Source organism: Phyllobates terribilis, unplaced genomic scaffold, assembly GCF_046119375.1.
Source record: "Phyllobates terribilis strain yellow unplaced genomic scaffold, ASM4611937v1 Scaffold_10__3_contigs__length_209671492, whole genome shotgun sequence".
In the NCBI taxonomy this organism is placed as follows: Eukaryota; Metazoa; Chordata; class Amphibia; order Anura; family Dendrobatidae; genus Phyllobates; species Phyllobates terribilis.
In genome coordinates, this window is record NW_027362770.1 from 148,818,268 (window position 1) to 148,844,452 (window position 26,185).

At 42.0% G+C, this 26,185-nt stretch overlaps 1 protein-coding gene across 5 annotated transcripts in view; it reads right to left on the bottom strand.

The window, feature by feature from the left end:
* Window positions 1–26,185, bottom strand: part of LOC141164546 (carbohydrate sulfotransferase 1-like) — an 87,839-nt gene that overhangs the window by 32,202 nt on the left and 29,452 nt on the right. Inside the window, exons 2-3 of one of the 5 annotated variants that reach the window (XM_073649922.1) lie at window positions 1,159–1,396; window positions 482–628 (exon numbers count right to left, since the gene is read on the bottom strand). The exons of 2 other annotated variants lie outside the window; for them this stretch is intronic. The gene's annotated coding sequence lies outside the window, so the exon portion shown is untranslated. The remainder of the gene's footprint in view (window positions 1–481; window positions 629–1,158; window positions 1,397–26,185) is intronic. 2 more of the 5 variants (XM_073649924.1, XM_073649923.1) reach the window with 2 other exon arrangements.

Here is a 26,185-nt window from a genome sequence, read left to right on the forward strand (position 1 = left end):
CCCAAGATCACCCGATAGTGTTTATAGGTGTACAAACATGGCAGACGTGGGGGTTTTCAATAGGGTGACATGACTGTGCCATCGGCACGCCGCTGTCATGTTGTGACAGGAGCGATGGGCGTCAGAAGGGACACCTTTCCTTTTTTACCATTTCCAACCTCTTAAGTGCCACCATCAGCATTGACTGCGACATCTAAGAGGTTTAACTGCTGCAATTGGAGCCAGCTCGGATTCTTGGTTTGGTGTGTGCTGGCGCCGGCCTTGTCACAGTCAAGCCTGAATCAGGGTCTGGTCAACCAAAGTGTAATGTTAAGGCTATCCTCTCAATTTCAGTGACATGCTCCGTGTTTACTTCATACCATATTTGGTGCAATGTCAACTGGGGAGGCACATTGCTAGTTAAACCTCCTTTGGCCTCCTTGACCTATCCTCAGCCACGTTCATACTAGTTACATTGGTATCGTTGGTGGCCAGTCCTTACCGTGCTTGACCGTTTGAGTTAAGTGTTCTGGTTATGCCCTGGATCTTCCTTGGTACTTGGTCCATGACTCCAACTGCACTCGTGGTATGAACCCTTGGGTATCCTGAGACATCTTCATCAGTCACCTCCTGTTCTTCTTCTTTGACCCTTTTTATGGAGGCATGGATTTTATTGGTTGGACTAATAAAGTCAATCTGTCAACAGGATTGAAACACTCCCCAAAACACATTAGATTAATGTCAGCTCAACCCGCCGATAACCCTCCTAGCATGGACCCTTGGATATCCTGAGACATCTTCGTCAGTCACCTCTTGTTCTTCTCCTTTGACCCTTTTTATGGAGGCATGGATTTTATTGTTTGGACTAATAAAGTCAATCTGTCAACAGGATTGAACCCCCCCCCCACAACACATTAGATTAATGTCGGCTCAACCCGCCGATGACAACATCTAACGGAATTGATTGTCGGTGGAGATAAGGATCCAGCATGTCCGATTTCGGACTGACGATCCTTTTTTTCTCAATGATATAAGCCCCCGCCAGAGATGTCTCAAAGAAAACGTAGGGCAAGTGCTCCGGTGTATGGGAGAGACGACTGAGATGGCTGCCGGTCGAACCATCGTCCGACATCTATCTAATGTGTGTGGGGAGCTCTAGCCCTCCAAAATGCCACCAACCTTTCCAATCCAGGACAGTGACTGGTGTACAATGATGACCTTCTATCTTCTGGGAAATTTTGCACAAGGGAGAAAACAGTCAAGCTCTCAGACCCTGCTCCAGGCTTGATGACTCATCTGTTCGGTGGGACGTCATTTAAGCCAGAAGGTCATCTTGACTTCTTCGGGAGAGACGCTCCACGACCAGACCTCATTTCAGTGTTTTGAGCTTTTTTTTCCTCCATTATCCCGAATCTGCCTAAAGATTGAAAATCATCATTATTAAGCCTATCTCCACTCTAGATAAAAGGTTGGTGATCATGGTACAGGATCTTAAATCCTGCTAATAGTTTGTGTTTAAGTAAAGGGATCAAACATGAAGAACAGAGTCATCCATCAGGGTTTGTTTGAAATATGCTGCATTTATTTCACCTGGAATTTCTGAAATTGCTCTGAGTGCATCACTTAGACAGTCGTTTCAGGAGAACTTGAAGAAGAATGATTGTGTCTGTCTCTAGCTCCTCCCTCTCCTCTCCATAGAACATTATAAACACCAACTGTCATCTCCTATCTCAGTAATGGGAAATCTGTCTTCTCTGAATATACATTGTACCCATAATTTGAGAAGAAAAGGTCAGTCCAGAAGGAGAAAGAAGCAAATTTCTTTGACAAGATATATTACAAATTTGCTAATTTTCATGTATACTATTGATTAATTAAATAAAAATTAAAATTATGATTACTCTTCAAGGAATTTTTACATCATCCCCCCTTCTTCCAAGACCCGATTCTTGCCTGCATCTTGACCTGTGAAATCAGGTTGGATATAGTAAGCTTGAAATGGTTTGCTGCTGACTTCATTGGCTGCAGGGTCTTTTGTACCATTATTATGGGATTCAGCAGTGAGCCTAGCAGGGAGTCGGGGACGTGTGCTCAGAAATTGCTTTCAATGTAATTTTTTTTATCCAATGCATTCGGTTTAACAACATCCATGCAGCCGGTTTTGGTATTCATGCATAGCTAATTTTACGTAAATGAGCTGTTTGTTGTCACTCATGTCAGGCCTGTTCTTCAGATATGGATATAGAGCTGTGCGGCATGTATCAAAGCAGGATTTAATCAAAAATGCAATAAAAAAGGGCCAGAAAGCTAAGAACTTGTGTTTACTGTGAGTTTGGATTTAATGAGCGACTTAATGTAAAATACAGTGGGTGAACTAAGTATTGAACATGTCACCAATTTTTCTAAGTAAATTTATTTCTAAAGGTGCTATTGACATGAAATTCTCACCAGATGTTGGTAACAACCCATCCAATCCACAAAGGCAAAGAAATCATCCATATGCATTCATAATTTAAGTTATGTCTAATAATGAGAAATGGCACAGGGAAAAGGGATTGAACACATGAACAAAGAGAGGTGCCATGGAAAGTCATGACACCAGCTGAAATCTATCGGTAATTAGAAAGCAATCCTGCCATTTAGTGACAAATAATATCAGTTAATTCAACTGATGACCTATAAAAAGGTGTCTCATTACCAAGGTGCCACACAAGAAACATCTCATGATGGGTAAAACCAGTGAGCTGTCTCAAGACCTTCGCAACCTTATTGTTGCAAAACATACTGATGGCATTGGTTACAAAAGAATTTCTAAACTACTGAAGGTTCCAGTGAGCACTGTTGGTGCCATAAGTGGAAAGAACATGATTTTAACATTAACCGGCCAGGACCAGGTGCTCCTCGCAAGATTTCAGACAGAGGATTAAAAAGAATTATCAGAAGAGTTGGCCATGAGCCAAGGATCACCTGTGGAGAGCAACAGAAAGACCTGGAATCAGCGGGTACAATTGTTTCAAAGAAAAGTATAAGTAATGCCCTCAACCTCCGTGGCTTGTATGCACGCTCACCACACAAGACTCCATTGCTGAACGAAAAGCATGATCAACTGCGTTTAAAGTTTGCTAAATTAACACTTAGACAAGCTTGTGAAATACTGGGAGAATATAGTTTGGTCAGATGAGACCAAAATTGAATCCTTTGGATGCAATAATGCACCCATGTTTGGAGGCTAAAAGGCACTGCACATCACCCCAAAAACACCACACCATCAGTGAAGTTTGCAGGTGGGAACATCATGGTGTGGGGCTGCGTTTCAGCATGCGGCACTGGCAAACTTCATGTGATTGAAGGAAGGTTGAATGGACAAATGTACTGAGATAAAAATCTGCTGCCATCTACCAGGATGATGAAGATGAAACGAGGGTGGACATTTCAGCAAAACAATGATCACAAACACATGGCCAAGGAAACTCTTCATTGATTTCAGAGGAAGAAAGTAAAGCTGCTAGAATGGCCGAGCCAATCACCGGACCTGAATCCAATAGAAAATGTATGGAAGGAACTAAAGCTCAGAGTTCATAGAAGGAGCCCACGGGACCTTCAGGATGTGAAGAGTGTTTGTATGGAAGAATGGGCCAAAATCACACCTGAGCAATGCCTGCGACTAGTTTCTCCATACAGGAGGCGTCTTGAAGCTGTCATCACCAACAAAGGCTTTTGAACAAAGTATTAATTAAATTTCAGTAAACATGTTCAATACTTTGTCCCTGTGTCATTTCTCATTATTACACATAATTTATGGACATCTATGGTTTAATTTCTGTGCCTGTGTGGATTCGATGGGTAGTTACAGACATTTAGTAAGAATTTCATGTCAATAACACCCTTAGAAATATATTTACTTTGAAAATTGGTGATGTGTTCAATATTTATTTCACCCACTGTATATTTTCTATAAGCTAGCAAAATCCTTCACAGGCTGCAATTCACATCATAACCAATGGGTGGGGATACATATACTGTAGCATAATCAACTCCCGACTGAGTATCTAAAAATCATGGGTTCTTAAATCAAGGCTGGTCAACTTGTGCCATACATCTCGGGTTATGTCATGTCAAGAGGAAAGGTAAGGACACATCAGTACTATGAGTGAGCTACTTGGAAGCGAACATAGGTAATGAAACTTGATGTGTAAAAGTAATTGAACAATTATAACACCCACACTCTGCATTCTATTTATACATTGAACTCAATAATGAAAACTATACAGGTTGCTCAAAAGACACCCTTAAGGGTGACTACAGACGGCGTTCTTTTAATCGCGCACCTTTAGAAAATCAAGGTTTTGTTGTACTCATCCCTTTCTGGTTCATCTACATCAGCATTTTAACAGAACTATATGTGCTGGAACTTCCTTTTCCTTTCTTCCAGCATGCATCCCTCCTGCCATTGTTCAATGACTTGCTTGCCCTGAACTCCTGAACTGAAAGTCCACCTCTCTGATATGTTTGTATGCTGTTTATCAGATAGGAGATCAGAAGCAGAGAAACAAAGACCTGCTGTTACTTTCTGTAGACAGAAAAAAAATTGCACCCACTTCAATTATAGAAACAAAGCCCTACTGTCATTTCCTGTACAGACAAAGACCCACCCCCACTTCCTGTAGGGAGAGAAGACCACCCTCTCCTTGTAGACAGACAAAAACCCATCCTCATTTACTATAGAAGATCTGCCCCCACTTCCTGTAAAGACAAAGACCCTCCCCACTTCCTGTAGAGAGATAAAGACCCTCCACTACTTCCTATAGAGAGACAAAGACCCACCCACACTTCCTGTAGAGTTACAAAGTCCTGCCCCCACTTCCTGTAGAGACAAAGACCGCCCCCACTTCCTGTAAAAGTAGAGAGACAAAGACCCACCTACACTTCCTGTAGAGAGATAAAAACCCTCCATCTCTTCCTATGGAGAGACAAAGTCCTGCCCCCACTTCCTGTAGAGACAAAGATCCTCCGCACTTCCTGGTTGAGAGAGAGAGCCTAACCTACTTCCTGAAGAGAGGCAAAGACCCGCCCCCACTTCCTGTAGAAAGACAAAGACACGCCCCCACTTCCTGTAGAAAGACAAAGACCCGCCCCCACTTCCTGTAGAAATACAAAGACCCTCCCACACTAGTTACAAAGTCCTGCCCCCACTTCCTCTAGAGACAAAGACCCGCCCACGTCCTGTAGAAAGACAAAGACCCTCCCACACTTCCTGTAGAGTTACAAAGTCCTGCCCCCACTTCCTCTAGAGACAAAGACCCGCCCCCACTTCCTGTAGAAAGACAAAGACCCGCCCCCACTTCCTGTAGAAAGACAAAGACCCGCCCCCACTTCCTGTAGAAAGACAAAGACCCGCCCATACTTCCTGTAGAGATACAAAAACCCGTTCCCACTTCCTGTAAAGACGAAAAATCCCCCCTCCCCCTACCAATAGAGTTACAAAGTCCTGCCCCCACTACCTGTAGAAAGACAAAGACCTGCCCCCACTACTTGTAGAGAGAAAAAGACCAATCCTCACTTACTATAAAGAAAAGTCGCACCCCACTTTCTGTAGAGACAAGGACCCCCTCAAAACTTCTTGTAGAGAGAAAAACACTTGCCCCCACTTCCTGTACAGAGACAAAAAACCCTCCCCCACTTCCTGTAGAGAGGCAAAGACTTTCCACCACTTTATGCAGTGAGAAAAAGACCCCCCCCAACTTCCTCTAGAGAGAAAATGACCCATCACCATTTCATGTAATCCGTCTTTGCTACTTAATAAAGGATCACACCTGACAGTATGCAGTGGGCAGCTGCTTACGCAGAAGGGAGACACATAGTGGCTGCACTTTGTAGTGTTTTTTTCAGGGATAAGACAACATACTTTTTAGAATGATTTGCAGATCGTTTATTTATCACATTATCTCTCAAATGACATCAAGTTGTCTAAAAGTATAGAGACCTCTTAAAGGCTACATCACATTCTCTCAGACTTTTTTATACGGCTTATTTTTTACCTAAATAAAAAGTTATGAAACTTTCTACATAGTCTTCATTAAAACAATTTCTACCATTTTGCTGCTTCGGTGTATCTGTATATCTAGCTGAGTGCTTTGCAAAATCGTCAGTTCTCTTTCCTCTAATTCTGACAGCTCTCCTTGCTCTCCCCTTTACCTTTCTGTGTCGTATAAATAGCTGCAGGAAAGGGGATGGGTTTTTCACAGATCTCTATGATGTGGACAGGGGAAAAGCATCAAAAGGCTCAGGGAGGGCAGAGAAAACGGGCTATAGAAAAGGAGGAAAGCACGTGAAGAGAAAATAAGTGCAGGATAGAAGCTGTGCTCATTTATGAACTAATGAAAACACCCTCAGTACACACAGAGCTCATATCCAGCCTATATTACTGTGAAAGAAACTCTCAAAAGAGAATCTCAGATCGGGCTGCAAACTGCACATCAAGGGATTTGAAAATGAAGAACTGCAGATGAAAACACAACCAATCAACATATGTAAAAAAAAAAAAAATTCCATGTCAGTTTCCATAGATCTCAGTGGGAAATTTGGAGCACTTTATCAGAAAAAGGGCTTTCTAACCTGTAGGACCCATTAAAGTCACATGAGGGTCATGGTAAAGCTGTACTTTTACTGCAAATTGTGGGCAACTCACTATCACTATGGTGCCTGCTTCTTTAAATAAAAAAAATGCTATAGTTATTTGATATTTAATTGTAAAACTACAGATGAATAATATATCCTAATGTAATGGGATTTTCCTGCAAAATTGACAGCACTAATTATATTTCCAAATTGCCGTTGGAATAAGATTAGTTATTCCGATGGATCTGGGGGTAATGAAGAAAATGTAATAATGGAGACGGCATGTATTAGGTCATGGTATACATTGATTATTGTATTGTCTTTTTCAAGTTTTTATATTATTATTCTCACCATTAAAGGACCTAAAAATACCATTTAACAGTAACAGGTAAAACAATGAAATCAGGTTAAATTTGTGATGAAAATGTTGTAAAAACCTTGATGTGTTCATTAAAGGCGTCAATCGAGCTGCTCCTTCTCCAGAGACCAACTGCCGTGGGGCGTAGAAAATGATAAAAAAAAAAGTGTTTTCAAGTTTACTGCAATTCACCGTATTCTCGGAGAAATAACCGGTTTGAGTTAATTAAGAATACCCTCGTATAACCATTTAATCTTTCACCATCCATCCTGCGGGAATTTTCAGGAGCTAAATACCTACAGAACTCATGGCTGAAAGAGAAGGCGCAATCCATTGATCTGATCATTGATTTACATAAACATATTGAGCCTAATTTACGATGGAATAAAAATTCGGCCATTGACTTTGTACCGTGCGCAATCTGTCTCTCTCCCACATTCCTACGACTTGCCTAATAAATAAGCTCCCGTCAAAATGGTCTCGGTGGCAATTTGGCACTCTTTGGCAGCTTTTAATAATTTAGTTTACAGAAAAGCTCCTCCTAAATAAATTAGGGTCCAGATAAAGTCATCAACACGAAAGACAGTAAGACTAAGTTCACACAAGCGTATAAAAAAAGGATCCTTTTTTTCATTCAGAAAAACGGACGATTTTTCATTCGTATTGTCATTCATTTTTTATACATCAGCTGTTATTATAAATTGACAAGAACAAATAGGCTATGTTCACATGTTGCATTTTTTATGCAAATTAAAAGCTGCTTTTTACATTACCAGCAAAAGGGAAACTCGAATTGGAAAACTGTGTTCTTGAAAACTGCAGCATGTCAATTCATTTGCCATTTCTGCAGCTTTTTTCACACATAGAAAGCAATGAGTAAGTGCAAAAACGCAACAAAAACACAGTAAGAATGCTGTTCTCAGTTTTTGCAGCCTTTTTGGTGAAAAGAGCGTAGGTATGGCAGGATGTGAAACCCACTTGTTTTTTCATGATTTTTCCAAGTTTAAACCATAAAGTCTTGGTATCCTCAAATGAGCACCAATGCTAGTATTAGAACAGATAATTAAATTAGTGATACAGTACAGACCTAAAGTTTGGACACACCTTCTCATTTAAAGATTTTTCTGTATTTTCATGACTTTGAAAATTTTACATTGAAGGCATCAAAAATATGAATTAACACATGTGGAATTATATACTTAACAAAAAACAACTGAAAATATGTCTTATATTCTAGGTTCTTCAAAGTAGCCACCTTTTGCTTTGATGACTGCTTTGCACACTCTTGGCATTCTCTTGATGAGCTTCAAGAGGTAGTCACCGGAAATGGTTTTCACTTCACAGGTGTGCCCTGTCAGGTTTAATAAGTGGGATTTCTTGCCTTATAAATGGGGTTGGGACCATCAGTTGTGTTGTGCAGAAGTTAGGTGGATACACAGCTGATACCTGAAATGAAGGTCAGTCAGTCCGAAAAATTGGGAAAACTTTGAAAGTGTCCCCAACTGCAGTTGCAAAAACCATCAAGCGCTACAAAGAAACTGGCTCACATGAGGACCATCCCAGGAAAGGAAGATCAAGAGTCACCTCTGCTTCTGAGGATAAGTTTATCCGAGTCACCAGCCTCAGAAATCGCAGGTTAACAGCAGCTCAGATTAGAGACCAGGTCAATGCCACACAGAGTTCTAGCAGCAGACACATCTCTTCAACAACTGTTAAGAGGAGACTTTGTGCAGCAGGCCTTCATGGTAAGATAGCTGCTAGGAAACCACTGCTAAGGACAGGCAACAAGCAGAAGAGACTTGTTTGGGCTAAAGAACACAAGGAATGGACATTAGACCAGTGGAAATCTGTGCTTTGGTCTGATGAGTCCAAATTTGAGATCTTTGGTTCCAACCACCGTGTCTTTGTGCAACGCTGAAAAGGTGAACGGATGGACTCTACATGCCTGGTTCCCACCGTGAAGCATGGAGGAGGAGGTGTGATGGTGTGAGGGTGCTTTGCTGGTGTCACTGTCGGGGATTTATTCAAAATTGAAGGCATACTGAACCAGCATGGCTACCATAGCATCTTGCAGCGGCATGCTATTCCATCCGGTTTGCGTTTAGTTTTACCATCATTTATTTTTCAACATGACAATGACCCCAAACACACCTCCAGGTTGTTTGACCAAGAAGGAGAGTGATGGGGTGCTACGCCAGATGACCTGGCCTCCACAGTCACCAGACCTGAACCCAATCGAGATGGTTTGGGGTGAGCTGGACTGCAGAGTGAAGCCAAAAGGGCCAACAAGTGCTAAGCATCTCTGGGAACTCCTTCAAGATTGTTGGAAGACCATTTCCGGTGACTACCTCTTGAAGCTCATCAAGAAAATGCCAAGAGTGTGCAAAGCAGTCATCAAAGCAAAAGGTGGCTACTTTGAAGAACCTAGAATATAAGACATATTTTCAGTTGTTTCACACTTTTTTGTTAAGTATATAATTCCACATGTGTTAATTCATAGTTTTGATGCCTTCAGTATGAATGTACAATTTTCATAGTCATGAAAATACAGAAAAATCTTTAAATGAGAAGGTGTGTCCAAACTTTTGGTCTGTACTGTATGTGTGAAAGTAAACAATGACTAACCAACAGAGTGCCCTACCAATGTGTGAAAGTAAACAATGCCCAACCAACTCAATGTCATACCAACTCAATGCCCTACCAACGCAATGCCCTACCAACCAATGTGTTAAGTAACCAATGCTCTACCAACACAATGCCCTATCAGTGTTTTAATTACCAATGCTCTACCAACTCAATGCCCTACCAATGTGTTAAGTAACCAATGCTCTACCAACTCAATGCCCTAGCAATGTATTAACTAACCAATGCTCTACTAACTCAATGTCCTAGCAATGTATTAAGTAACAAATGCTCTACCAACTCAATGCCCTACCAATGTGTTAAGTAACCAATGCTCTACCAACTCAATGTCCTAGCAATGTATTAAGTAACAAATGCTCTACCAATTCAATGCCCTAACAACTCAATGCCCTACCAGTGTTTTAATTAACCAATGCCCTACTAATGTGTGAAAGTAAACAATGCCCGACCAACTCAATGCCCTACTGACTCAATGCCCTGCCGACTCAATGCCCTACCAATGTGTTAAGTAACCAATGCCCTATCAACTGAACTTCCCCTGCTGTTTTTACATCTACAATTGTGCATTATTTCAGGAAGTCATGTAATCTTTACAGTGGAAGCACAGCTGAACTTTAGAATCCTGAAAAACATTGCAAAACAAACGCAACAAAAACACAGCAAAAAAAAGGCAGCAAAACCTGCATTTTGTCTGCAGCTGCAAAATATCAGGTTTTGGCTGCAGAAAAAAAAACGAAGCAAAAATGCAACATGTGAACATAGCCATTCAGTTTCCCTATGTTACAGAATTGGAATGTGTACGTTAAAATAGTTTTTTATTTTTGTGCACCCATAAACTTGAGTGGGCAAACCTCATCCAAAGCACGGAGACATTAGTAAATGCTGCAATTTTTTTTCACGCAAATATTCGGCTCGGCCTGTGAAAAAAACGGTCACCTGGTCAGCCATATTAAATAACATTTGTCCAAGTGCATTGTGGACAGGAATTTGGTTTTCCAGATGCTTTCGCCTGGTTCACCATTTGTCACAAATGTACTCCAGCCCATCCTACCCCCGCCGGAGAAATTTTTATTGACACCAATTATTTGGGGGTAAATGTTGCATAACAAAGTGACTTTTTGTGCTACAAAGTCAGCAAAAAGGTTTAAGAAAACAAAAGAACAACAATTTTTTTTGACTTTGTGCAAAATTGATGAAGTGAGTGCAACATTTTGATGATTTTGACATAAAGAAACATCAACGAATGCCACAAGACAAAGAAAAATGACTTCCCAAAAATCACAAATGAAGAATTGAGCCCTTTATTTTTGTCTTTAACAACATGATTCTTCAGGTCAGTCCGATTACAGCGATACCAAACCTTTTTTTGGCGGTGAAATAAAAAATCTGAATTGTCTAAAAAAAATAAAAAAAAATAGTTGAGTCACAAGTTTTTGAGACCCGTAATTTTTTTATTTTTCCGTCAATGTAGGTTGTACCAGAGCTTTTTTGGGTGGTGTGCTGATGTTTTAATAGTTACTAGTTTGGAGGACATATGATGATTTGATTGTTTAATAAGGCATTTTTAGGGGGAGGGGTGGTGTCCAAAAGATGACAAGTCTAACATTTTGATTTTTTTTCCCTTTACGGAATTTACCATACGGGTTCATTGAGTTTATATTTTCGTAGATTAGACATTGAAAGGTGAGGCAATACCAAATATGTTTCTTTTTTCTTTCTAAATTCGAAAACAGTGGGTGATTCAAACTTTTAAAATGTTTTTTCATACATTTTTTTAGTCTCAAACTTTTTTTTTAAAAAGAATGTATTCATTTGTTAGTTCCTCACGAAGACTTGAACCTGCCACATCAACAGGATTGATGGAAATAGCTAATGAATGCGAGGCCAATGCTCCATTTTAGTTGGCCATTTTGAGCTCCATTTTAGCTTTGCATTTTGAGCTCCATTTTAGCTGATCATTTTGAGCTCCATTTTAGCTGAGCATTTTGAGTTCAATTTTACCTGAGCATTTTAAGCTCCATTTTAGCTGTGCATTTTGAGCTCCATTTTAGCTGTGCATTTTGAGTTCAATTTTAGCTGAGCATTTTGAGCTCCATTTTAGCTGAGCATTTTAAGATCCATTTTAGCTGTGCATTTTGACCTTCATTCTTGGGATCCATAGTGGTCTCAGTAGTCAGACCCACAAATTATTATTATGTGAAATATCTGTAATGTTCTTGATTAAAAAAAGAGCTTGTCAAGCCTGGAAAACTACTGTTTGGATTGTTGACCCCTATGGGGTAAAAGTTCTTCCAGCCCTTAGGAATAAAAGCCATTGTACCCAGAGTCGTGTGACATGCAGAAGTAGTGCTGTTGCTTTAAAAGCATTTAGCAACTATTAGCAGTAAGAAAAGCACAGGAGACAGGAAGTGTTGTGCTCCAGAAGCATCCAGCAACTAGAGGGGTTAACACAGTCACAGGAGAAGGGGAGTGTATTAGCAGAGCCCAAGGGGGATTGTGGGGAAGTTGTTTACTGTCTGTCTGGAGCCAAAGAGAAAGATGGTGTGTGTGTTCTGCATCTGACAGATGCAACCCTGCAAGTGAAAAGGATTCAAATCAGGAGTGAAGCTAAGCACAGGTCAGGTGGAGTTCCTGAACTAGCAGTGCATAGTATTGTCAGGCAGAAAGATAAGGACTGGAAGAAATGGTGTCACAGGGATCATCTCCCTCAGCAAACCCTCCCCCCTCCTCCATCTCACTGTGCTGTAAAGAATGCAGTGTTCATTAATTTGCCTTTGCATTATAACTGTGCTGTCCTGTACTACTGGGAAGACTGTGAACTGCTGTGCTGCTAGGCAAACTGTACTGTTTGTCACTGGAGCTTGTTGTTCATAAGACTTAACTTGCACTGGCTGTGCGGCTTCTTATTAAATGCTACTGTTCTACCATTTATGAGGACTCTTGTCAAGTGTGTCTGGTCAGCAAGTGAAACAAGCTACATGTCTATGCTTGAGGGTCAATACCTCTGTGTGCCTGAAAGAAGCTGCAGCACATGGTCTATGTTCGCCCTGAGTAACGGTTCCCCCAGGATTCCAAAGAATTCATGTAACCTGTCTCACCCCTATCTGAACCTAGCGGCGTGCGTGTAACAGTTGCCGAAGAATAAAATTCATATACTGATGTAATGGTTAAGCTGAAGACATCAGTATATATGGCACGTTACTAATGTGGCCAACAACTGGCTGTTACAGTCAGAGGACCACAGTACCAGGGACATTTGGTGGTCCAATGACCAGTATTCTTAAGGGTTGGAAAACCCCATTGTATTTGAAGGCACATAATTCAAAAAGCATTATCACAACCTTTTTTTTATATAGAGGAACATTAGTCAATTTCGTAAGAGTACGATTTGAAAGATAAATTCAGGAGGAAAGAGATCATACCTTAGTCCACTAGAACCATCAGTCAAATCTATAACCGGCATGCAAAATGTAATTTATTGTAATAGAGTTTGCACATATTTCTCAATAGGTCATGCCAGATTTGGATTTGCCATGCTCCAACTGCCTTGGTCTGTACATGCCCGGCATCCTGCTTCTATCCTTCTGCACTAAGGCTTCCGCGTCAGGTGTTCTTCTGTCCTTTGTAGCACTCCTACCTAGAAGCCACCAAACCTGGCATCCTGTTTAATTTTTCATTGGTATAACTATAGTGGGTGCACGTGTTTCGGTCGTACCTGGGCCCTGGAGCCTAGAGGGGCCGAAATTGTGTCTTTGTACCTTGGAGAAGGACCATACGAGAAGGTCACTAATTTTAAAGACCTGTGGTAATTGGGGGCTCTGTTGGAGATTTTTGATTGGAGCCAATGCCACTTCCTGATAGTCTCTTACATGCAAACACACTAATCTTTGGGTTCTCAAGAGCCAAGTAGCCAATGCCCACTCATTTCATGCTTCAAATGGTCGCTTCATCCAACTTCCTACATCTGAACACTAAGGTACAATCCACTACTGAGGAATTTTTCTACATTTCTGGCATTCGATCCACCTTGTCTTTGACAAGGTCTACCTATACTGACCAACTGCTTGTCAATCGTTGTGCCATAACTCTTCCAACTTTAACCCCTTTATTTTAAACATGCTCCGCCAGCCCTGACCTCTGCTGAGCTGACTATGACTTCTGCTCACTGAGCTGGTACCACGTCCTAGTACTATCTGCTCAGTTTCACATCTGCTTTAGCTTCTTCTGGGTTAGCAACCTGCCTCGAAATCCAGACTCTACTTGTGGGTGTAGACTTAAGCTACATTCATGGCCACCCAGTAGGAACAGGTTAAGTACAGCCAAGATTAAGATGGAATTAAAGACATTTTGGGGTCTTGGCACTTCTGCCAAGTGAGTATTTTAATGAATGCTTTGCTCTCCTATCTGGTTGGAGAGGACCAATGAAGCCTTCCTTATAAGATACAACCCCTTTAAGTAGCAATATTATTTTTAAAGACCCATACATCAAACAAGAGCATGGAGGAACCGGCCAAGAATCAAACAACTCTTGTGTTCTGGGATGGGTAGAAGTATCTGTCATTGCTCCCCAGGTGAGGTGGATCCTCTAAGCCCTATGTTCGGCTGGGCACACGAACCTCAGGCGTTGATGCAGCAAGCTGGAATGTGCATGGGCAGCGAGTACTTGGCACACTCAGGAATCTCAGAAGGAGCTGGATAGATAAAGTGGAACCCAGCATGGATGGAAGCAAGTAAAACACAGCATGCATAGAAAGTGGAGCACACCAAAGATAGAAGTCAAGAAACTAAATCTCAAGACACAGGTGTGAGTGTCAATGGACCTTAAATAGGTCTGGGGAGATGATGCCATTGATCCACTCCGGGCAACCTGCAAAACCCAAAGTGGAGCACAACAGAGGTCAGCGGACACAGGGAAAGGAAGCAGAGCTTGGGATAGTGTGACATATGGAATGAGATGGTTGGTGGCATCAACCAGCACCAAGTACGAAGCCCGATTTGAGTCACTCGGTTCTTCATGTATACCACTGGCTATATGGGACAATTTTTTACACCTTTCTCATAAATTAGTAAAAGAAATTCCGGTATCTACACAAGCCAAAATATTTTCCCTACCACTGTCAATTCCATCAAGGGTGAGAAGCCAAGCGTTAAATTACATTCGATGCTAGAAGTCATCTCAAATAGTTATGACCAAAGCATAAAAAAACACAGTTCAGCTTGATTTAAGTCTGCTTATTGCCCATAAATTCGAGAGGTCAAATATATAAAGAACTTGCGTCATTAATCTCAGCACTGAGCTATTAAAGATACACGGGAGACTATTTACTTCCATCGTTTGGACGCGAAACTGGGACAAAATCTATAGACGACCCATGTACTGCATTAATCACACAGAGAAATGCTGCTGGGCCTAATGGGATTCATTATTTTTAATAGATATATTTTGGTTTTTGAATGTTTTTTTTGCCTCGTCGAGAGCATCTTCAGTCCCTGGATTCATCAGCATCAATTTTGTGAGATTTAATCTAAAATGTCCTCATACAAAACTAAAAAGGACTTTAATTCACATCTAACTAGAGTATAGAGTAGGGTTGGCGGTCTACCGGGACACAATCCATAAAGAGTATTTTTTGCCACCTGGTCCTAATGTACATAAGAAAACCAGAAGTTTACATACACTATATAAGAAGACGCATCTCCATGTTTTTCTCAATATCTGTCATGAAATCAGAATAAACCTTTCCCGTTTTAGGTCAATTAGGATTACCATAATTTTTAATATTTCCCAAATGCCAGAATAATGAGAGAGAGAATGTTTTAAGGCATTTTTATTAGTTACTGCAAAGTCAAAAGTTTACATACACTAAGATTACTATGCCTTTAAGCAATTCTGGACTGCCCATATGATGATGTCATGTGTTTGGAAGCTTCTGATTTTTTTTTTGGCAACATCTGAGTTAATTAGAGACATACCTATGGCTGTATTTTAATGCACACCTGAAACACACTGCTTCTTTGTGTAGCATCATGGGAAAGTCTAAAGAAATCAGCCAAGATATCAGGAAGAGAATTGTGGACTTGCACAAGTCTGGCTCATCCTTGGGTACAATTTCAAGATACCTGAAAGTGCCTCATTCATCTGTACAAACAATTATACGCAAGTACAAACAAGATGGGAATGTCCAGCCATCATACTGCTCAGGAAGGAGACGGGTTCTGTGTCCCAGAGATGAACGTGCTTTGGTCCGACATGTGCATATCAACCCATGGACAAAAGCAAAAGACCTTGTGATGATGATAGCGGAAGCTGGTAAGATTATGTCAATATCCACAGTGAAACGAGCTGGAAGGCCACTCTGCCAGGAAGAAGCCATTACTCCAGAAGAAACATAAAAAAGCCAGATCAATGTTTGCAAATGCACACAGTAACAAAGTCCTTAATTTTTGGAGACATGTCCTGTGGTCTGATGGAACTAAAATTGAACTTTTTGTGCATAATGACCATCGTTACGTTTGGAGGAAAAAGAGAGAAGCTTAGAAGCCTAAGAACACCATCCCAACTGTGAAACATGGGGGTGGCAGCATCATGTTGTGGGGTTGTTTTACTGCAGAAGGGACTGGTGCACTTCACAAAATAGATGACATCATGAGAAAAGAAGATTATGTGGCAATACTGAAGCAACATCTCAAGACATCAGCCAGGAAGTTAAAGCTTGGGCGGAAATGGGTCTTCCAAATGGACAATGACCCGAAGCATACTGCCAAAATGGCAACAAAGTGGATTAAGGATAACAAAGTCAATGTTTTGGAGTGGCCATCACAAAGCCCTGATCTCAATCCTATTGAAAATTTATGGGCGAAGCTGAAAAGGCTGCGAGCAAGACGACCTACAAACCTGGATCAGTTACACCAGTTTTGTCAGGAGGAATTGGACCAAAATCCGACCAACTATTGTGAGAAGCTTGTGGAAGGAGATCCCAAACGTTTCACCCAAATCATTCAGTTTAAGGGCAATGGTACCAAATACTAATGAAATGTATGTAAACTTTTGACTTTGCAGTAAGTAATAAAAATGCCTTAAAACATTCTGTCTCTCTCATTATTCTGGCATTTGGCAAATATTAAACATTATGGTAATCCTAATTGACCTAAAATGGGAAAGGTTTATTCTGATTTCATGTCAGATATTAAGAAAAACATGAATATGTGTATTTTTATAAAATGTACTGTATGTAAACTTCTGGTTTCAACTGTATTTTGCTTTCTCAAATAGACCATGAATTAGTCCTACCGCACTGAGATAAAGTCATCCTGCCACAAAACTAATGGGTCATGTCTAGTTTGTAGGGTCTTCAGATCTATGTCAAGTTGACTGTCAAATTGGTGTAGGCCCAATTACCATGAAAATGCTTTGTAAGGACATCTGTACTGGGACAAGTCAAAGGGAATATGTTTTTTCTATGTAATCTGACAGCAGAATGATGTAGGGGCAGAGACCCTGGTTCCGGTGATGTATCACTTAGTATACTGGGTGCAGCAGTTGTGATAGAATCACAGTTTTCTCTGCTCCAGATCTCGGAATGCTGAGCTGTGCATAGCCCCGCCCATACCACTGATTGGCTGCTTTATGTGTACACTCTGACAGAAAGAGGCCAATCAGTGCTGGGGGCGTGATCGGACTAGGAGGCAGGAGACACCTAGTCCTGTAGTAATAATCTCCTCCTGATAAAACACTGATTTTATTGAAACAGCAAGACACAGCCCAGTAAGTGACATATCACTGGAATCAGGGTATCTACTCCTACATTATGTTGCTCTTGGATTAAATAGCAAAAACCTGCTGACAGATTCCCTTTAAGGCCCCCATATTCATTAGACTAACGTCAGCATGAACCCACTGATACCGATAGTGTAATGTGTAGGGTAGCCCATGGCGCTCCACTAAGAAATGATGACGGGCGAGATGTCGATTGGGCATGTCTGATTTCGATCTGCCCATCTTTTTGTTCTTTAAGAGGTAAACCGCCACCAGAGATATAAAACGTTGGCTCTCTTTTTGAGAACACATAAGAGCGCTCGGAGAATTGAATGAGATCCCTGCCGACTCATAGCATAGCCGGCCCATAAGTCTTATATGTAAAAGATGGGAATATCCCTTTAAATGTCATCATTGACACCTTTGCCCACCACTAGAGTCTACCAGATAAATACTAGATATTTTTGAATCTATAGGACCACAGTAAACTCCTCATCACTACCATTAGCTGGTCTTGATGTTATACCCAGAAAGACTGCCTACAGCAGACAAGCTCCATCAATGTTTTTTTTCACAAAAGTAGAAAATGACCGTTTATCTCCAGCAATAGCGCCTCCACCTGCTACCAGGTTGGTAATGGTATTGCAGCTAATTTATATTCACTTGAATGCAACTGAGCTGCAATACCAGACACAACAGACGGACAGGTGTGGCACTGTTTCAGATCCTTTGTCCACCTTATCTTTTCTTACATAAATGCATGCATTGGGGGTTAAAAATTATTTTTCCAATCTTATTAAACATTTTGCGCCAGTTGCCTTCTATAGCTTGTGCATTGAATTGTCTGTAGAATGAGCTAACTGACATTCAGTCAGTGAGTTCATTCTAACAGGGAGATTGTATCTCTATTATGTTTTTTTTTTTTATCTCAGGTCGTCTCTCCTGAAGCACAGACCACATCAAAGCTGATCGTGTAAGGAAACAACAAGCATGTAAAAGCCAAATTGTGCAAAATTTTTAATAAAACCCAATTGCAAAAATAATTTTTAGCCCCAAATACATGCATTTAAGTAAAACAAAAATAATGGTCCAAAAAGGTGGACTACCCCTTTAATAAAATTATTTCTATTAATTGCCTAGAAATGTTATGTCTACAGTTTATTGATGACTGTTATGTTTTTTTATAGTGTTAATAAAGCCAAAATGAGATGAATGGAGGTTGAACTGCAATACCGGACATGGCCTTTAGACAAGAGTGGTGCTGTTTCTAAAAAAAATAACTATACTTTTTGTTTCTAACCTTGAAAACCCCTTTTTGACATTTATTTCACACAAGCCAAGATTTAACATTTTTTTTACCTCTTATTCCGACTGTTAGCTAGGTTTTTTTTTAAAAAAAATATATATAGATAGGATGTCCATTTTGTTATTCTGTAAGACCCATGCAGAATATAAGGCTTAAAGGGATTGTCTAGAACTGCAATATGTATGACTTTTCCTTTAGCTAGGTCATCAATAATATCAGATCGGTGGAGTGACACCTGGCAGGTCGGATCCTGTGGTTGTCAGAAATATACAGTGTATGGAGCTGGAATACCATAGCTCCATTCACTATGTAGTGGCCATTCTTGGGTACTGCAGTCTACATCATATTCAGGTCAAGAGGGACTGAGCTGCAGTACCTGAGCATGGCCACTACCCAGTGTTTGGCGCTGTGGTTTCTGGCTCTGTACATTGTATACCTCCAGAGGCCGCGAGACCTGGTAACAGCAGATTGATGGGTATACTGGCTGTTGGACTTCCACCAATCTGACCTATTTTAAGGTCATCAAAGTCCTTGAAAACCCTTTTTAATATTATATTGAAGGTCTCTAGGGGTGCAGTTACAGTATGGACCCCAAAAAAGTCTATGGGTGCTATAAAACTAGAGGGTGTAAGGAACCAGACATTACCCCTGTAGTCTCCTTTGCATTGCATGTGTCAATTCAGATGAATGGCCGCCCAGGTGATGAACAGGTGGCTCAAAAGTTAAAGGAGAAGCTGCTCTTACAGAATAGGATCCCCTCTGTGAAGTCCATATGTTCTAATAGGGTATAGGAACATGGGTGGTCTCCATATGTGAAAACCCCTTTAAAGAGGATCTGTCACCAGGCCTCATATGCCTGTTTTTTTTCAATTATTTTATTTCCACTGTTCCCCTAATTATTCAATTTTTTGTTTTTTTTTCGTACAGTTCCAGAGATATGGGCCTTTTTATTTAGTGCTAATTTTTGTGGTCTTTATCAAGAGGGCGTGGCTCACAGGGTAATTATGTGAAATAGCCTAAAGACACGCCCCAGAGGATCCTGTGAGACACGCCCCCTTAGTAAAGACCATAAAAATTATCACTAACTAAAAATACCCATATTTCTGGAACCGATTGGAGGATTTCTAAAAAAATGAAAATGGAAAACGCAGGGGAAGAGTGGGAATAAACTATGAGCAAATGCTGGTCACTTTTGACCTGCTGACAGTTCCTCTTTAAAGGGTTATTCCCAAAACAGAAAGGATAGGGAATAATTTACTGATTACTAGGCGTTGACTTCAGAGGAGGATGCCACACTTCATGGGAGCGGGAGAAAATAATAATAATAATTTTTTTCTTTATAAAATGTTCTAGAGAAGAATGGAAGAGGCCCAGGATGGGGGGTATTATTCCAGGAAGGGGCCCAGGATGGGGGGCATTGTACCAGGATAAGGGAAATTTCACCAGAAAGGGGCCCAGGATGGGGGACATAGTTATAGGATGGGGCGCAGAATGGGGGGGGACACATTATTACTGGAAGGGGCCAGGATGGGACATTATTACGGACGTTGCACAGGATGGAGGACATTATTATAGGAAGGGACCCAGGATGGAGGACATTATTAAATAAAGGGCCCAGAATGGGGGACATCATTACATGATGAAGAACATTATACCAGGAAGGGGCATAGGATGGGGGACATTATTACATGCAGGGGAACATTATACTAGGAAGGGGCCCAGAATGGGGGACATCATTACATGATGAGGAACATTATACCAGAAAGGGGTCCAGGATGGGGGACATTATTACATGATGGGGAACGTTATAGCAGGAAGGGTCCCAGGATGGGGGGCATCATTACATGATGGGAAACATTATACCAGGAAGGGGCTCAGGATAGGGGACATTATTACATGATGGGGAACATTATACCAGGAAGGAGCCCAGGATGGGGGACATCATTACATGATGGGAAACATTATACCAGGAAGGGGCCTACGATGGAGGGCATCATTACATGATGGGGAACATTATACCAGGAAGAAGTCCAGGATGGGGGACATTATAACATGATGGGGAACGTAATAGCAGGAAGGGTCCCAGGATGGGGGGCATCATTACATGATGGGAAACATTATACCAGGAAGGGGCCCACGATGGGGGACATCATTACATGATGGGGAACATTATACCAGGAAGGGGTCCAGGATTGGGGACATTATTACATAATGAGGAACGTTATAGCAGGAAGGGTCCCAGGATGGGGGGCATCATTACATGATGGGGAACATTATACCAGGAAGGGGTCCAGGATTGGGGACATTATTACATGATGGGGAACGTTATAGCAGGAAGGGTCCCAGGATGGGGGGCATCATTACATGATGGGAAACATTATACCAGGAAGGGGCTCAGGATAGGGGACATCATTACATGATGGGGAACATTATACCAGGAAGGAGCCCAGGATGGGGGACATCATTACATGATGGGAAACATTATACCAGGAAGGGGCCTACGATGGAGGGCATCATTACATGATGGGGAACATTATACCAGGAAGAAGTCCAGGATGGGGGACATTATTACATGATGGGGAAAGTTATAGCAGGAAGGGTCCCAGGATGGGGGGCATCATTACATGATGGGAAACATTATACCAGGAAGGGGCTCAGGATAGGGGACATTATTACATGATGGGGAACATTATACCAGGAAGGAGCCCAGGATGGGGGACATCATTACATGATGGGAAACATTATACCAGGAAGGGGCCTACGATGGAGGGCATCATTACATGATGGGGAACATTATACCAGGAAGAAGTCCAGGATGGGGGACATTATTACATGATGGGGAACGTAATAGCAGGAAGGGTCCCAGGATGGGGGGCATCATTACATGATGGGAAACATTATACCAGGAAGGGGCCCACGATGGGGGACATCATTACATGATGGGGAACATTATACCAGGAAGGGGTCTAGGATTGGGGACATTATTACATAATGAGGAACGTTATAGCAGGAAGGGTCCCAGGATGGGGGGCATCATTACATGATGAGGAACATTATACCAGGAAGGGGTCCAGGATTGGGGACATTATTACATGATGGGGAACGTTATAGCAGGAAGGGTCCCAGGATGGGGGGCATCATTACATGATGGGAAACATTAAACCAGGAAGGAGCTCAGGATAGGGGACATTATTACATGATGGGGAACATTATACCAGGAAGGAGCCCAGGATGGGGGACATCATTACATGATGGGAAACATTATACCAGGAAGGGGCCTACGATGGAGGGCATCATTACATGATGGGGAACATTATACCAGGAAGAAGTCCAGGATGGGGGACATTATTACATGATGGGGAAAGTTATAGCAGGAAGGGTCCCAGGATGGGGGGCATCATTACATGATGGGAAACATTATACCAGGAAAGGGCCCACGATGGGGGACATCATTACATGATGGGGAACATTATACCAGGAAGGGGTCCAGGATTGGGGACATTATTACATAATCAGGAACGTTATAGCAGGAAGGGTCCCAGGATGGGGGGCATCATTACATGATGGGGAACATTATACCAGGAAGGGGCTCAGGATGGGGGACATTATTACATGATGGGGAATATTATACCAGAAAGGAGCCCAGGATGGAGGACATCATTACATGATGGGAAACATTATACCAGGAAGGGGTCCACGATGGAGGACATCATTACATGATGGGGAACATTATACCAGGAAGGAGTCCAGGATGGGGGACATTATTACATGATGGGGAACGTTATAGCAGGAAGGGTCCCAGGATGGGGGGCATCATTACATGATGGGAAACATTATACCAGTAAGGGGCCCATGATGGGGGACATCATTACATGATGGGGAACATTATACCAGGAAGGGGTCCACGATGGGTTACATTATTACATGATGAGGAACGTTATAGCAGGAAGGGTCCCAGGATGGGGGGCATCATTACATGATGGGAAACATTATACCAGGAAGGGGCTCAGGATGGGGGACATTATTACATGATGGGGAACATCATACCAGGAAGGAGCCCAGGATGGGGAACATCATTACATGATGGGGAACATTATACCAGGAAGGGGCCCAAGATGGGGGACATTATTACATGATGGGGAGCATTATACCAGGAAGGGGCCCAGGATTGGGGACAACATTACTTGATGGAGAACATTATACCAGGAAAGGGCCTAGGATGGGGGATATTATTAAATGCAGGGGAACATTATACCAGGAAGGGGCCCAGAATGGGGGGCATCATTACATGATGGGAAACATTATACGAGGAAGGGCTCAGAAAGGGGGACATTATTACATGATGGGGAACGTTATACCAGGAAGGGTCCAAGGATGTGGGGCATCATTACATGATGGGAAACATTAAAACAGGAAGGGGCTCAGGATGGGGGACATTATTACATCATGAGGAACATTATTTTAGGAAGGGACTCAGGATGGGAGACACTATTACATGATGGGGAACATTGTACCAGGAAGGGGCTCAGGATGGGGGACATCATTACATGATGGGAAACATTATACCAGGAAGGGGCTCAGGATGGGGGACATTATTACATGATGGGGAACATTATTCCAGAAAGGGGCGCAGGATGGGGGACATTATTACATGATGAGAAATATTATACCAGGAAAGGGCCCAGGATGGGAGACATCATTACATGATGGGGAACATTATACCAGTAAGGGGCCCAGGATGGGGGACATTATTACATGATGGGGAACATTATACCAGGAAGGAGCCCAGGATGGGGGACATTTTTATAGCATGGGCCCAGGATGGGGGATATTTTTACCAGAAGGGATCAGCATAGGGGACATTATTACTGCAAGTGGCCCAAGATGGAGGACATTATTCTTGGAAGGGGCCCAGAATGGGGGACATTATTACAGGAAGAGGCCAGGATCGGGGAGATTATTGCAGGAAGGAGCCAGGACAGGGGACATTATTACATGGGGGGTGAACACGTATGTCTTTATTGGATCAAGAATGTTACAAGGGCCTGTACATCTGACCAATACCAGGTGAGGGCTCAGGTCCAAATTTTGCATCGGAGTCCATCAGACTCTGATTACGCCACTCGCTGTAGAACCTTTATATCAGAGTCTACAGATCTGCGTCTTGAATGGAGCAGAAGTGCATATGCTCAATATCTGCTGCAATAAATGGAGTGAAGGTTGAGCATGTGCACCTCTGCCCCTTCAAGATGGGGTTCTGCAAAGCTCAGGTCCCAAGTTCCAGATGCCCCAATCTCAGGATTAATTACTGTTTGGTGGGGACCCCACCTCTGGGACCACCAGCGTTTTGTGATGAACTATCTTTGGAATAATACTTTAAGACTTTACTTGCAAGAAGCAGTAACAAATGAAATCTCTGCACACAGCACCCTAAAATCAACCCCTACGCGGTCGGGATGTCATACTAAGCACCGCGCTCCATCCTGCGGCTTTTTCAATTCCCAGAGTGAGTAGATCTCCCGCTGTTAAGTAAATGACTAATCTCAGCGTGCTCCACCGCCAAGTTATTTCTACCCGATCCCATGAAACCGGACTGTGATCAGTTATTGATCTGTGACGGGTTTGATGATGACCTTCATATTACAATCCACCATGGCGTCTTATCCATATAACTGCATCTCAATAGTCACTGCCCTTGTAAAGCCCCGAGCGGAGCGTCAGCTCAGCAGGTCATCCTTGTCAAATGACTTTACGATGGCAATTATGGAAACAAATTCCTTGAAGAATTAGAATGTCCGCGTCTCGTCTCTCGTCTTATCTACGCTCAGTGGACGTGTCCTTCACTATTTTATATACTTTGATAACATGATTATAAAATGCCTGGAATACGTACGGTGAAAATTTTCATCAACAGAAAGGTTTTATTGCCCGCTCTGTTATTAATACGACCTCTGATCATATGAGTGGCACGGCATGGTGCCTCTTATCTTATACTGTACGTAAAGACACACCTTCCACATCTGTTGGTTTCTTTTTTTCAGAAATAGCTTCTTATTATATTAAACACCTCAGCTGCTGCAGAACATCATAATATTCTACTCTATTTGTGAGAGAGAACCTCATAATACATACCTCAGCTGCTGCAGAACCTCATTGTACAACTCAGGTGCTGCAGAACTTCATAACACACCTCGGCTGCTGCAGTACCTCATAATACACCTCAGCTGCTGCAGAACCTCATCATACAACTCAGCTGCTGCAGAACCTCATCACACAACTCAGCTGCTGCATAACCTCATCATACAACTCAGCTGCTGCAGAACATCATAATACACACAATAGCTGTGTATGGCGCAGCTTTGGTGCAGATGTATGGAGTGGGCTCAAGCGACCAAATGCACTGCTCAAAAAAATAAAGGGAACACTCAAATAACACATCCTAGATCTGAATGAATTAAATATTCTCATTGTTCAGTACAAAGTTGAATGTGCTGACAACAAAATCACACAAAAATCATCAATGGAAATCAAATTTATTAACCAATGGAGGCCTGGATTTGGAGTCACCCCCAAAATTAAAGTGGAAAAACACACTACAGTCATGGCCAAAAGTTTTGAGAATGACACCAAAATTATATTTTCACATGATCTGCTGGCCTCTGGTTTTTATTAGTGTTTGTCTAATGTTTATATCACATACAGAAATATAATTGCAATCATATTATGAGTACCAATAGGTTATATTGACAGTTAGAATGAGTTAATGCAGCAAGTCAATATTTGAAGTGTTGCCCCTTCTTCTTCAAGACCTCTGTAATTCTCCCTGGCATGCTCTCAATCAACTTTTGGACCAAATCCTGACTGATAGCAGTCCATTCTTGCATAATCAATGCTTGCATTTTGCCAGAATTTGTTGGTTTTTGTTTGTCCACCCGTCTCTTGATGATTGACCACAAGTTCTCAATGGGATTAAGATCTGGGGAGTTTCCAGGCCATGGACCCAAAATCTCTATGTTTTGTTCCATGAGCCATTTAGTTATCACCTTTGCTTTATGGCAAGGTTCTCCATCATGCTGGAAAAGGCATTGTTGGGCGCCAAACTGCTCTTGGACGGTTGGGAGAAGTTGCTCTTGGAGGACATTCTGGTACCATTCTTTATTCATGGCTGTGTTTTTAGGCAAGACTGTGAGTGAGCCGATTCCCTTGGCTGAGAAGCAACCCCACACATGAATGATTTCAGGATGCTTTACAGTTGGCATGAGACAAGACTGGTGGTAGCGCTCACCTCTTCTTCTCCGAATAAGCTGTTTTCCAGATGTCCCAAACAATCGAAAAGGGGATTCATCAGAGAAAATGACTTTGCCCCAGTCCTCAGCAGTCCACTCCCTGTACCTTTTGCAGAATATCAGTCGGTCCCTGATGTTTTTTCTGGAGAGAAGTGGCTTCTTTGCCGCCCTCCTTGAAACCAGCCCTTGCTCAAAGAGTCTCCGCCTCACAGTGCGTGCAGAAGCACTCACACCAGCCT